Here is a 14,843-nt window from a genome sequence, read left to right on the forward strand (position 1 = left end):
TTTGCTATGAACCTAAAACTGCTCTAAAAAATAGCCTATGGAAAGAATGAGAGAGAGACACACAGAGAAGGGAGAAGAGAGAGAGATAGGGAGGTCTATGGCAGCTTTGGGAGAGTAAAGCAAACAAATGAAACCCAGAAAAAATAAATCAGAATAGACCAAGGGATCCAGAAGTGATAAAAATTTTGCCACAGCTCTTTGAAGTCAGGTTGTATATAGACACTTTCCTCCTGGACTAGAAAATATGGATTATTCAAACCTAATCATGAGACCCTTAGACTTTTTAGATTTTCAAACTTTTTAGATTATGACCCACAAAAGAAATCCATTTTACGTCGGGATCCATCATACACAAACATACGTTATACATATGCACACACAACTGAAAGAAAATATTCAATGAACAATTCTACACTTAATACATGCAATGTATTCTGATATTTTCTGTTCAACATTATTAAAATATATGCTGGGCATGATTCAGTTAACTAATTTTTTTTTTACAACTCTGGTTTATGAAACATTACCTGGAAGCCAGTCTAGTGTTCAGATGAAAGATTGTGTTAGAGCCAGTCACACAAATGATTGCTGTTCTTTGGTATTTTGTAGATACCAGAATGGATAAGCAGAAGTAACTGAGACTCTCCTGTCTGCCTGGACCTTCAGAGGCTGACTTCAGCTGAAGCACCAAGAGACATCTTATGGCTGAATTCACACATGAAAAACATGACTCGGTAAATATTCCATCTTCCTTCTCTAGCCAGAAGCACAGTCGCCATGACTGACAGTTATTGAATCCTAACTTACAAGTGCTTGTTTCCTGGGAATTGATTAGATTAGCCAGAAGAGTTCCTGATGGACACATGCAGCCAATGGAAGCCACATATCACTGCTGGGTTATCAGAAAGGAATCCTGCCCTACACGTAGAACAAGAGAGTGAAAAGAGTCAGTGTTGGGCTCTGGATGTAAATGATCACTGGCTCTCATTGGTTGGCAATTTCTCACTCTTTGTAGAATACTGCACTGATTTGACTCGGTGAAAGATGACTGGGAAAAAGGTTTGCACATGTGTATCAATGTTTAATTCCTTCCCATGGCCACTAAGGAGAATTTACCTTTGTCTACTCAGGCTTTTCAATTTTTCATTTCTTTTCTCTACCACCAGAATTGTTGTTAGCTAGCCTCACCGTACAAAGCACAGCACTGGAGAGAGCTGGAGAGTTGCATCTTTAATTGATTTGCTCTGAGTCATGTCTACATCAGAGGGATAGCTCGACTTGCACTGGAGGTACTAATGGGGGAAAATCATTACCATGCTCAGCATAATCAGATAAAGAGGAAATGGACTAGAGAGACAAGAATCTGCGCAAGGGAAAATGTGCTTCTGAGAAGAAAAGAGAATTTTGAGGAGACTCTATCCTGCTTATGAGAGTAAGAAAAGAAAAGAAATTTTATGACCTTCTGCTTTAATTAAAAATATAAATTACTCTATTGGTGTCTTCTCCAGAAATTATGTTAAGGATTTATTTTGCTTTCAATCATATTTTGGTTACCAAATTTTGTGGTGCGGCAAGCCGTTTTTGTGGTATAATAATAATAGTAATTATTATTATTTTGAGAAAATTATATGCCAGGAATTATCCACAAACTGATAGAAGTCAACTACAAACTGAAAATTGGGAGCGTTAAAAATCTCATCCAGTAAACTTTTCCAATACTATGTGATACCTGTGATTGCTCTTTAATCCACCTTTGGGTCTCAACTCCCATTTTGAAGTTGCTGGCAAAGGGAGGGATTCACAATGTTAGAAAACCCTAAATATGGCATAGGTTTAAACTCTAGGAAGCTAAAGTCACTTATTGAAAACACATTTTTAAATACGAGTCATTTCATTTTTCTCTTTTTAGGAAGGCAATTCAAATTCTAAAGGCAGTATACAATGGCACTCAACAACCCTTAGAAAAGATTAAAGCGCAAATCTTAAAGCCACAAAGTAGACAGCCATGAGGGATTAGACATATTTCAATTTTACATAGTTTTCTTTTTAATCTCTTGTAGCTGATGGTGTTATTAGACATATTTTACTATCTACCAGCACCATGAAAAAGTAGACACGACAGAGAATATGAATGGAGATCACTATTCCTTGTGGATTATATTTGACATGATATAGTATGGTTTTTTGAATACCCAGTTTTATATATCTCTGCTGAGAAATGGAAATCTTTATTTTGTCTTTTTTATCTGATTTATTACACTATTGAATTCAGAAATTGCACTCAATTGAATATGATTCCTCATCTGTCTTTCAATTTAAAAATAACAACCAACAAAAATCAATGACTGTTTAAAACAAAAATGAGTCAGATATAGCCCTCTCTATCATGTAAGAAAAAAATAGAAAGCCTTTTGTTTATACAAATATCAGTTGGCCAGGGGGAATCATGTTCCGAGTGCTGGTGTGATAGATACCAATGTCTAGTTCAGTGTTAATATTTTGTTTTTAGTTGTGACACCTTAATATTAGCAAAAATTTCACGTGACACACAATCATAAACCTTCCTCAGGTGCCATACATTGAAGTGAAAAGTATATTAGTTGTGTGTTAGGCTAGAAGGGAGAGTTTTGCTTCCTCCTTTGAGGCGTTCTGTAACAATGTTGCTCAAAGTCTTTTCAAAGGACTACTGCGTTAATCACTTGTTGAAAAAAATCCTCAATCCCATCCTAGTCCTACTGACAAAGAATCTTCAGGAATTAGGACTCAGAATCTGCATTTTTAAAAAGTACCCCTTGAGTGAGAAATACTGGCCTGTTTCAGAATAAATCCATATTCCATAGCAATCTTTATCTTAAAGTTATAAATAACTAAAATTAACAATCAAGAATGTTGCAATTAATAATAGCAGGTAAATTACAAATAATATTAAATAGAATTTAAATTATATATGTAACAATTTGAAATATTATTTTAATATTTTCAGAAATATAACAAAATGTTTTATCAATTCAGAAATATGAGTTAAATATTTCAATTGTTTAATGGTGATGGGAACCTAATTAGTTAAAATTAAGAAATATTACCTATAACATGTGATGTTAAATTTTAATATTTAATAATATTTAATGTTATAATGACATTATATATTTCAAAATAGGTTAGTGTTTACTGTTCTTTACATAAGATTTGTGCCAGGGAATTTATATTTAAAGAGACAAAGAATTTACAAGATATTATGGTTATAAGGAGGCTTAGGGACCCACTAGCCCAAAACAACCACTTTAATAATGAGAAAAGAGACGCCCAGGGAGGTAGTGGAGCTAGGACCAGCACTTGGCTCCCCAGGGCATTTTCCGTTACCCGATGTGTCATTCTGACTTGTTATGCATGTGCCTTTCAAATCAGGAAGAGGACAGTGGTTAAGACCATAGACCTTGAAGTCAGAGATCTGGACTTGAACGATAATCTATTTTTATAGCATTAGAAAAATTACCTAATTCTCTGAGTCTCAATTCCTTAGTGTATTGGGGAAAATAGAACCTACCGCATTTGATGGATATAAATATTAAATGTGATACAGAATTTCAAGTGTCTAACTCCTTATTGTTATCTGCCTTATATATATTTATACTTATAAATATTTGTATTATGAATTTAATATCATCTTCAATAGGTAAACTGTTCAAATAGTTTTTTTTAAAAAAAGTAGTATAAAAAACTGTACAGTAAAAACTCCCCCATCTTGCCTTTACAAGTCTCCTGCCCCTTATCTGTAGATAACCACATTTATTTGTGTGTGGGTGCCTGCTTCTAGATTTTCTTTATGCAAATAGTAGCAAGTACGAGTTAATATATATTATTTTTTTCTTCATATATTAATGGTGGTCACACACTGTTTTATATATATTTTGTTTTAACTTATCATTATATCTTCGAGATCATTTCATGTCAAAATCAGAGAATGTCTTCATTTCTGTTTTACAGCTGAATCAGAATAGTCAACATTTTTATGGTAATTAGCATACGCAAAGCAGTATTTTAAATGTTTTAAGTGTTTTACATATGTCAAGACATATGTAATAGTATATTTTTGAACACCACACTAGGAAATGTGTATTTATTTCATCCTAATTTATAGATGAAGAAGACCTGTTTATGAATCTTGCTCCAAATCTCACAAATATCAAGGGGTAAAGTAGGGATTTGAACCTGTTTGTCTCACCACAATCTGTGCTCTTAAACTTTACAGTGTAATACATTTCAGCTTCATAATATCCCGTTCCATAGATGAACCATAATTTTTTTGTCAATGATCTACTAATGCAAAATCATTTTGCTTCCAAACTTTTCTTTTTGTTCTAACCGATACTGCAGTAAATAATCTTGGACAGAAAATCATATGCAAGTATATCTATAGGATAAATTCCTAGAAGTCAGGTTACTGGGTGAAAATGTGACTGCCTTTGTAATTTTGATAGATGTTTCCAACTACCCTTTTTTATGATTTTTAATATGCAGTTCCACCAGCAATGTCCGAGAGTCTTTATTTGCGCATAGCCCTGCTAACAAAATATGTTGGCAAACATTTAGATTTTATCCCCAAATAGGACAAAAAATGTTATCTCATTATAGCATTAATGTTAATTTTTCTTATTAGATATTATGGTGAGCACTTTTCCATTTTTTCAGGACCAATTTATACTTCCTTTTCTGTTCATAACATTTGCCTATTTTTAGAAATTGGACCATTGGTCTTTTTTTTAATATAACTATCTAGGAATTCTTTTTTTTTTTAAGGTTTTTTTTTCATTTTTCTCCCAAAGCCCCCCGGTACACAGTTGTGTATTTTTGGTTGTGGGTCCTTCTAGTTGCGGCATGTGGGATGCCGCCTCAGCATGCTTGATGAGCACTGCCATGTCCATGCCCAGGTTTTGAACTGGTGAAACCCTGGCCCACCGAAGCGGAGCACACAAACTTAACCAATAGGCCACGGGCTGGCCCCTAGGAATTCTTTTTATATATTCAGGAGATTGACCCTTGAATGCAATGTGATTTGAATTTTTTTTCAGGATTTTGTTTTTTAAAGTAGATCTTATTTTTTAGAACAGTCTTAGACTTACAGAAAAATTAAGGAGATAGTACAGAGAGTTCTTGGATATCTTACACTCAGTTTCCCTTATTAATATCTCACATTAGAATGTTACATTTATTATAATTAATGAATTAATATTGATATATTATTATTAACTCAAGGCCATATTTTCTTCGGATTTCCTTGGTTTTTATCTAATGGGTTTTTTGGTTTGTTTGGTTCAGTTTTGGTTTTCTGTTTCTGGATTCCATCCAGGCTACCATATTACCTTCAGTCATCAGGCCTCCTTAGGCTCTTAGTCAGTTCAGGCTGCTATGATCAAATACCATAGACCAGGTGGCTTAAGCAACATCCATTTATTTTTCACAATTCTGGAGACTAGCAGACTGAGATAAGGGTGCCAGTAGTGTGGGGTTCTTGATGAGAGCCCTCTTCCTGGTTACAGCCTTTCCTGGTGCATGCACTCAGAAAGAGAGATCTCTTGTCTCTTCCTCTGTTTTTAAGGGCATTTATCCCATCATGGGGGCTCCACCTTCATGACTGCATCTAAAACCAATTACCTCCCAAAGGCCCCACCTCCAAATACTGTCACATTGGGGATTCGAGCTTCAACACGTGAATTTGGGGAGACAAAAAGTCCATAGCAGACTCTTCTTGACTATGAAAGTTTGTCGGATTTTCCTTGTTTTCGTTGACCTTGACTGTTTTGAAGAGTACTATTCAGATATTTTATATGCTATCCCTCTGTTGGAATTTTCTGATTTTTTTATGACTAGACTGAAGTTATGGGTTTGGAGAGGAAGATCACAGAGATAAAGTACCATTTTCATCACATCATGTCAAGAGTATATACTGTCGCATGATTCATCACAGTTGATATTGACCTTGATCACCTGGCTGAGGTAGTGTTTGTAGGTTTCTCCCTTATAAAGTTACTGTCCCACCCCACCCTTTTTCCGTAGCATATTCTTTAGAAGAAAGTCACTATGCTCAACTAATATTTAAGCATGAGGAGTTATGCTCCCCTTACTCAAGGAGGAAGTATCTACATAAATCATTTGGAATTTTTCTGCATGGAAGACGTATTTATTATACTCCCTTAATGTATTTATTCATTTACTTATATCAGTATGAAATATAAATTTTATTTTGTACATTGGGTTATAGTCCAATACTACTTTATATATTTTGTTGCTCAAAAAATTTTGTCCATTGAGAGCTCTTTCACTTGGCTCCTGTGTCTTTTCGACATAACCTCATTAACGTCTGGTTGGTTTCTTTGAGAATTTCGTCACTTGCTAACACTCCAAGATGCTCTAGTGTCATCTTATATATTTACTTTTCCAGTCCTAGAGTCAGCCACTCCTTCAAAGAGTCTTGGGTCCTTTTTTGTAGAACGATATTAGAAATCAAATTCTGGGCACTATGTGTGCTTTATGTGAGGGCAGTGTTGGCTTCAGTCCGTCTCAGCTGACAGAGCAAGGAAATATGTGAGTGTGTACTACTTCCTGTGTGTGTGTGTGTGTGTGTGTTCTTTCTATATGTAACTATTCATATCCATATTAATTAAACATGAGTTCATACAGGTGTCTCCAACTCTAATGTATTACCACATGGGTCATTCTACCCCCCTCCCCTTGCTTAGCTATAAATTCTCACTCTAACAGTGAAAAACTTGGCTTCCACAATCTACCATCCATTTACTTAATTATTCAATTCCAATATATGTATAGAAGTATCAAAATTGTTAACTGGTACCCCGATAAGAACTAAAGTACAGTGCGTATGTGTAGTCCTATTGCCTTTAGTTTTACAGACTCAACTCATTTCCAGAGTTACTTAGGTCAGCAGTTTTTCTCCTTTAGTGAGGTCGTTTCATGCATTTGTAATACAGTCAGATTCTCTTCTCATAGTCTTTGTTTCTGGGGTTCCCCAAACACCTAAATGATTTTTTTTAATTTGCATACATTAAGGTTCACCTTTGTGCTTTAAAGTTTGATGGGTTTTGACAAATACATAATTTTATATCCAACAATACATTATACAGAATATTCTCACTGCCTAAAAAATTTCATAAACTTCATCTATTTAATCTTCTCCTCCCAGAACCCCTACAAACCACTGATCTTTGTACCGTCTCTATAGTTTTGCATTTTCCAAAAGGATATATAATTGAAATCATATAGTATATAGCTTTTTCAGACTTGCTTCTTTCACTTAACAATATGCATTTAAGGTCCAACTGTTTTTTTTTTGTAGACTGGTAGTTCACTTCTATTTTAATGCTGAATAATGTTCCATTGTATGGATATACCACAGTCTAACTATTCACCTATAGAAGGACGTCTTGGTTAACTTCAATTTTTGGTGATTATGAGTAAAGCTGCTATAAACATTTGTGTGCAGGTTTTTATGTAGACATGCTTTCAGATAATTTGGGTAAATACCTGGGAAGATGATTGCTGAATTGTACAGCAAGTGTTTTGTAAGAAACTTCCAAACTGTCTTCCAAAGTGACTATACCATTTTGCATCTCCATCAGCAGTGAAAGGAGTTGCTCTGAAACCTTGAATGCATTTGGTACTGTCAAATTTTTGCATTTTATCCATTCTTAATGAGTGTGTAGTTATGTCTGACTGTTGTGATTTGCAATTCCTTAATCACAATGTTGAACATCTTTTCATATGTTTATTTGCCATTGGTGTATCTTCTTTAGTGAGGTGTCGATTTAGATCTTTTGCCCGTTTTTTAAATTGTGGTGTTTGTTTTGTTATTGTTGAGTTTTAAGATTTCTTCATATATTTTGGATAACAGTCCTTCATCAGGTATGTTTTGCAGATATTTTCTCCCGTCTATGGCTTTCCTTTTCATTCCCTTAACAGTGTCTTTTACAGAGCAATTTTTAATTTCATTAAATTTTTACTTTATGGATCATGCCTTCTGTGTTGTGTCTAAAAACCCATTGCCAAACTTAAGGTAATGTAGATTTTCCTCCTACGTTTTCTTCTAAAAGTTATCAGTTTGCATTTTACATTTAGGTCTATAATCATTTTCATTGAGTTGATTTTTAGCATCTCCTTTTGATTCTTTCTTAACATTTCCATTTCTTTGTTTACATTGCACATCTGTTCTTGCATGTTGTCAATCCTTTCCATTAGAGCCCTTAACATATTGATCATAATTGTTTTAAATTCCCTATCTGGTAATTCTGAAACATGTCATATTGGATGCTTGTTTTTTTTCTCAGACTGCATTTTTTCTTGCCTTTTTGCATGGCTTGTAATGTTTTTTTGAAAGCCAGACATGATGTATTAGACAATAGGAACTAAGCTAAATGGGCCTTTAGCATAGTTAATCTGGCTAGAGGTTGGGTTGTTTTAAATGTTTGCTGTTGCTATATGTACCAGAAGCTTCAAATACCTCTAGTGTCCTTGTTTTCGTCTCTCCTCTTGTCTTCGAGTTTCTCAAAGAACTTCTCTTTAAATGGAATCTGGCGCTGTAGGTCTTTCCTTTGTAATCCACTGCCAATATGGCAGAAGTGGGGAGAAAGCATTCTATAATCTTATGATTTAATCTCAATCTTTTACTGGGCCTATATCATGGGGCTGTGACCTTCACAAGTATTTCTTAACTTTCCCCACCCTCGCTTAGGTGAGACTGCAAGACTAAAGGGGCTGTAGTTGGGTAAATGGTCTCCCTGCTAGATGATGCAGGGCTCTGGTAAGGTCTTTTCCCCTAGAGAAAAGGACTTTGTTATGGAGAATGCTCTGGGTATATTTTAAAAATTTTTTGCCCCTATTCCTGCCAGGGACCCGAGGGAATTTTTCTTAGCTTTTCTTTGATAATCTGGTAGAGTTTGGGAGGTAAAACACACAAAAGCATAGGAGTCTTCCTAAGACAGTGACCCCAGACATTTCTCACACTCATAATAGTCTGCACTCAGCTTTCAACACTTTGTCAAAATTATTATTCGTTTTCCTATCAGTTTATGGCTCCAGCCACTTTGGTTCCATGTAAGCTGATCTTAGCTGTGATTCTCTATATTTACTTGTCTCACCAGATTTCTGGGTGGCAATTAACCAGTAACCTCATTTCGCTTATGGGTCCAAGAACAGTCATTAATGTTGATTGTTCAGTGTTTTACTTACTGTGATGACCGCAGAGACAACTTCCAAGACATGTCAGCTAAAACCAAAAGTGCTATCATTTGTTTTTTAACTGTTTAGAGTGTTTTGTTTTCCCACGTGTAAAGTTTCAGAGGTTTATGAAATGCTGCAGCAAATCCCAAACCATTTTAATTATTGAGACTTTATGAAATACTGAATATATATTAGGGCTACACCCACTTTTTTTTTTTACAAGTTATCGCCATATAGAAAATGACCCTCAAAACATACTGACTTAAAACAATTACCAAATTTTTATCTCACACGGTGTCTGTGGGTCTGAAATTCCAGAGGAAATTGCTTGACTCAGAGTCTCAAGAGGTTTCAGTCAAGGTGTTGCCCAGTAGTGCAGCCATCTTAAGGTTTGACTGAGGCTGCAGAATCCGTATTCAAATTGATTCTCATATAATTAGGAAGTTAGTATCAGCTGTTGCCATAGGGCCTCAGTTCTTTATCACCTGTATTTCTCCATTGGGCTGCTTGAGTGTTCTCACAACATGATGGCTGACTTCCCTGAGAGATAGTGATCCAAAAGGGAGCAAGGAGGAAGTATCAGTCTCCTGTGAAATATTCTTGGATGTCACACATCATTGTATAGTCATCCCTTGGTATCCATGGGGGATTGGTTCCAGGACCAATCCCCCACCCCCACAACTGCAGATACTAAAATTTGTAGATGCTCAAGTCCCTTATGTAAAATGGCATAGTATTTGCATGTAACCTATGTACATCCTCCGGTATGCTTTAAACAGTCTGGATTACTTATAATACCTAGTATGATGTAAATGCCATGCAAACAGTCATCATACTGTATTGTGTAGGAAATAAAATGACAAGAAAGAAAAATCTGTACATGTTCAGTATAGACACAACCATCGTGGGCCCTTCGATTCATGGTTGGTTGAATCTGCAGGTGCAGAAGTCATGGATATGGAGTGCTGACTATAACTACATATTCAATTGATAATACAGGTTGGCCCTATTCACCATGGGAGGGGCCTTCAGAATGGTGTAATTAGGATCACTGAGGGCCACATTGAAGATGGGCTATGACATCCTACTTCAACTGTCATCCTTCAGGATTTTCCTAATTATTTTTCTTTATTTAATTTTTCATGTGAAATTTAGATTCAGCTTATCCAAATTTATGTGTGTGTGGTCTTTTTGTTGGGTAATGTTAAATTTGAAAAATAGGTAAGGGAGAATTGATACTTTTTTGAAGATGGGGCTTCTTATACAAGAATGTGTTATGACTTTCAGTCTTTTTTTCCACTATATCTTCTAATTGATAATGATTTTGTATGACAAGGTGGCCATTGATTTCTGTATATTAATTTTGTACTGTAATATGTTATCACATTATTTTATTACTTATAGTAGGTGTGCAGTTTGTTCTCTGCTATATTCCAGACATACAGTTAGCATATGCAAATAATGAGAGTATTATGTCCTCTATGCCAGTTTTTGTAACTTTAGTATCTTTCCCTTGTTTAATTTCTTTGGCTAATCCCTCCAGTACAGTGCTAAATTGTAGCAATGCCTGTGAGCATCCTTGCATTACATGACTGACATGATTTTAAAGATATACCCACTGATTCCTATTTTACTCAATATTTTCAGCAAGGTTAGCTATTAAATTTTGTCAAATTCCTTTTTGCCATTTATGGAGATATGATTTTTCTCTTTATATCTATTATTCTGATGAATTACTTTAATAGACTTCATAATACTGAACCAATCTTGCACTACAGAAATAAACTGTGCTTGGTTATGATAATAAAACTTTTAGTGTGCTTCTGGGTAATATTTGGGAAATTTGCATTAATATTCATAAATGAGATTGATATGTCATTTTCTTTTTGTGCACTCTGCAAGTTTTTAGTTAATGGTGTCTTTTGATGAACAAAATTTTTAAATTTTCATGAATTTTTAATTTATCTATTTGTTTTTTGGTTACTGTTTTTTGTCTTATTCATTTATTTATTTTTCCTATTTCAAAGTTGCAAAGATATGTTCCTATGCCTTCTTTCAGAAGCCTTATAGTTTTAGTTTTAACATGTCATCTGTGCTCCACTCAAATTAATTTTTGTATAAAGTGCAGTATGTGTTGATATGAAATAATAAGAAACAAGTATGTTGGTCTCTGTCCCCAGTTCCTGACACAGGGCTCTTAAAACCATTGTAAATTCCTAAGTGATAAGAGCATTAGGAGCATCTTTATTCTAATGAGGTGACTCTGGGTGGATCTTGGATGGTTCCTGAATGGGGGCTAATAACCAGAAAGACCATGCCATGATTAGAAGCTTGGAATTTTCAGCCCCACCCCTCATCCTACAGAGAGGAGAGAGCCACTAGAAATGGAATTAATAATTGATCATACCTACCTGAGAAAACCTCTATCAAATTCCAATAGTATGGGGTTAGGAGAGCTTCTGGACTGGGGAACACATGCACACCAGGAGGGGGACACACCCCAACTACACAGGGACAGAAGCTCCTGTGCTCAAGAATCTTCCAGACATGGCCCCATGTATCTCTTCATCTGGCTGTTCATCTGTCCTTTTTTTTTTTGAGGGAGATTAGCCCTGAGCTAACCACTGCCAATCCTCCTCTTTTTTCTGAAGAAGACTGGCCCTGAGCTAACATCCATGCCCATCTTCCTCTACTGAATACGTGGGATGCCTACCACAGCATGGCTTTTGCCAGGCGGTGCCATGTCTGCACCTGTGATCTGAACCAGCAAACCCGGGCCGCAGAGAAGCGGAACGTGCGAACTTAACTGCTGTGCCACCAGGCAGGCCCCTGTTCATCTGTCCTTTATCATATCTCTTAATAAACTGGTAAATATAATTGAGTTCTGTGAGCAACTCTAGCAAATTAATCAAACCTGAGGACGGGATCATTGGAACCTCTGATCTATAGGCAATTGATCAGAAGCACAGATGATAACCTGGGCTTGTGACTGGCATCTGAAATGGGGATGAGAAGGGGACAGTCTTGTGGGACTGAGACCTTACTTGTGGGATCTGGTGCAATCCCTGAGTGGATAGTATCAGAACTGAGTTAAATTGGAGGACACTCAGATGGTGTCGGAGGCTTGCTTGTTCTTTTGGGGAGACTCCCCCACATATTTGGTAACTAGAAGTGTCAGAAGTGAAGTGTTTTGGGTGAATAGTAAAAAAAACACACAGGAGGTAGACTGACCTGCTGTTTTCCCCTACAACAGAAGGCAGAGACTGGGTTTTTCATTTTCGTTGCTGTTCATTGTTTTCTGTACAGACATCCAATTGTTCCAGTTCCATTTGTTGAAAATATTTTCCTTTCAACATGAAATTACCTTGGAGTCTTTGTCAAATTGCCAGCCGTATATATATACATATACATATGGGTTTATTTCTGAACTTGCTTTTCTGTTCCATTGATCAATTTGTCTCTCCCTCACCAGTACAAAAGTATCTTCTTTACTATTTAACATAGCTTTTGAATTCAGATAATGTAAATCCTCCAACTTTGTTCTGCTTCCTCAAGATCATTTTGGCTACTCTAGATCCTTTGCAAATTTTACAAAATTTATACGTAAATACGTAAATTATGAAAATAAATTCGTCAATTTTTTACCCAAAAAAAAGCCTATTAGGATTCAGAGGGGTGAGATTACATTGAATCTATGAATCAACTTGGGAAGAATTATCTTAACAATACTGAATCTTGAAATCTGTGAGCGTGGTATTTCTGTTCATGTGTTTAGGTTCCCCTTAATTTTGCACAGCAATGTTTTGTAGATTTCATTGTTGAATTTTTGTCCAATTTTTATTACATTTATTCCTGTTTATTTTTGATTGTTTTGATGCTAATAAATATTTATAAAATGTTTATATTCCAATTTTGTATTGTTAATATATGAAAATACAATTTGTTTAATATTGACTATGTATCCTTACACCCTGCTAAATTCACTTAATTATTTTATATACTTTAGGATTTTTATGTATATGTCAAATTGTCTCTGAATGAAAAATTTTACTTCTTCCTTTCCAAATTTTATGACTTTTTTCCTTGCCTTGTTGCATTGGCTGAGAACTCCAGTACAATGTTGAAGAGAAGTGGTGAGAGCAAATATTTTGTCTTGTTTCCAATCTTCTGAGAAAGTTCAAAATATTTTATCAGTAGCTATGTTAGCTGTAGGTTTGTCAGAGATGTCCTCTTAGGTTGAGGAAGTTTCCTTCTATTTCTAGCTTCCTAAAGATTTTTTTAAAATCATGAATGAATGTTAAATGTTGTCAGATGCCTTTTTTTGCTTCTATTTAGATCATTATATAACTTTTCATTTTTATTCTGATAATGTGATGAATTGTACCAGCTGTTTTCCAAGTTCTAAAACAAGCTTCAATCCCTCCGTTAAGCCTGGTATTTTCATGATGGAGTATCTATTTTATGTATTACTGGATTTGATTTACTAACGTTTTGTTGAGGAGTTTTGCGTGTATATTTGTGAGAGGTATTGGTATACAATGTTCCTTTATGGAAATGTCCTTGCTAGATTTTGATATCTGAGTTATTCTGCCCTCAAAAAGTCAGTTGGGAAGTACCCCCTCCTCTATTTCCTGAAAGAATTTGTGTAATATTGTTATTAATTTCTCCTTACACGTTTTATAAAATTTATCACTCAAGTCACCCAGGTCTGGAGTTTATTTTTGCAAAGGTTCTTAATTATAATTTCAGTATCTTCAACATATATAGGAATCTCAAATTTTCTGCCACCATCCCATGTTGGTTTTCAATTGTATTTTCCAAGTTGTTTGTGCATCTTATATAAGTTCTTGAATTTATTGGAAGAATTTTAAGTAACATCTCATTATTCTTCCTACAATATTTGTGTGGGTTATTCCCTCTTTCCTTTCTCATATTGGTAAATTTTTCTCTCTCTCTTTCTCTCTGTCTCTCTTCTCTTCCTCTCTCTCTCTTTCCCCTCTTTTCTTGTCCAGTTTTCCTATGAATTTACCAGTTTTATTAATCCTTTGAAAGAACACATTTTGACTTTGTTAATTTTCTCTATTGTTTGTTTTCTATTACACTGATTTCTACTTTTCTCTTACCTTGGTATTTCCTGTCATGTGTTTCCATTTTCATTCAGTTCAACATAAGTTCTACTTTACTTCTGCTCTTTTTGATTCCTTCTTATTTAAAAATGTGTTGCAGAAATATCCCTATTTGAGGATTTTCTGACTTGTTTTTCTTGATTTCAAATTTAATTCTCTTGTGATCAGGGAACATACTCTATACTTCAGTACTGTGGACTTTATTGAGACTCATTTTATGGTCCACCATATGGCCACTCTTTGTGGATGTTGTATCTGTGCCTGATGAGAATATGTATTCTTCTGTTGCTGGGTAGAACTTGTTATGTATGCTATCATTCTAATACTTAGGTCAAGTGGTTTGATAGTTTTGATCACATTTTCAACACACTGATTTTTTGTCTGTGTTGTCCACTTAGAGAGGGATGTTAAAAATATCTAAGATTGTGGATTTATTTCTGCCCTCAAATCTGCTTTTAGTTAAGTTTTTGCTGCATGTATTTTAAC

General features: G+C 35.2%; 1 long non-coding RNA gene across 2 annotated transcripts in view; it reads left to right on the forward strand.

Annotated features, from left to right (window-relative positions):
* Positions 1–14,843, forward strand: part of LOC111768980 (uncharacterized) — a 300,357-nt gene that overhangs the window by 191,770 nt on the left and 93,744 nt on the right. For both annotated transcript variants that reach the window (XR_002801657.2, XR_011428737.1), the window contains exons 3-4: positions 610–734; positions 1,167–1,432. This is a non-coding gene — a long non-coding RNA (uncharacterized lncRNA). The remainder of the gene's footprint in view (positions 1–609; positions 735–1,166; positions 1,433–14,843) is intronic.

Source organism: Equus caballus, chromosome 19, assembly GCF_041296265.1.
Source record: "Equus caballus isolate H_3958 breed thoroughbred chromosome 19, TB-T2T, whole genome shotgun sequence".
Lineage (NCBI taxonomy): Eukaryota > Metazoa > Chordata > Mammalia > Perissodactyla > Equidae > Equus > Equus caballus.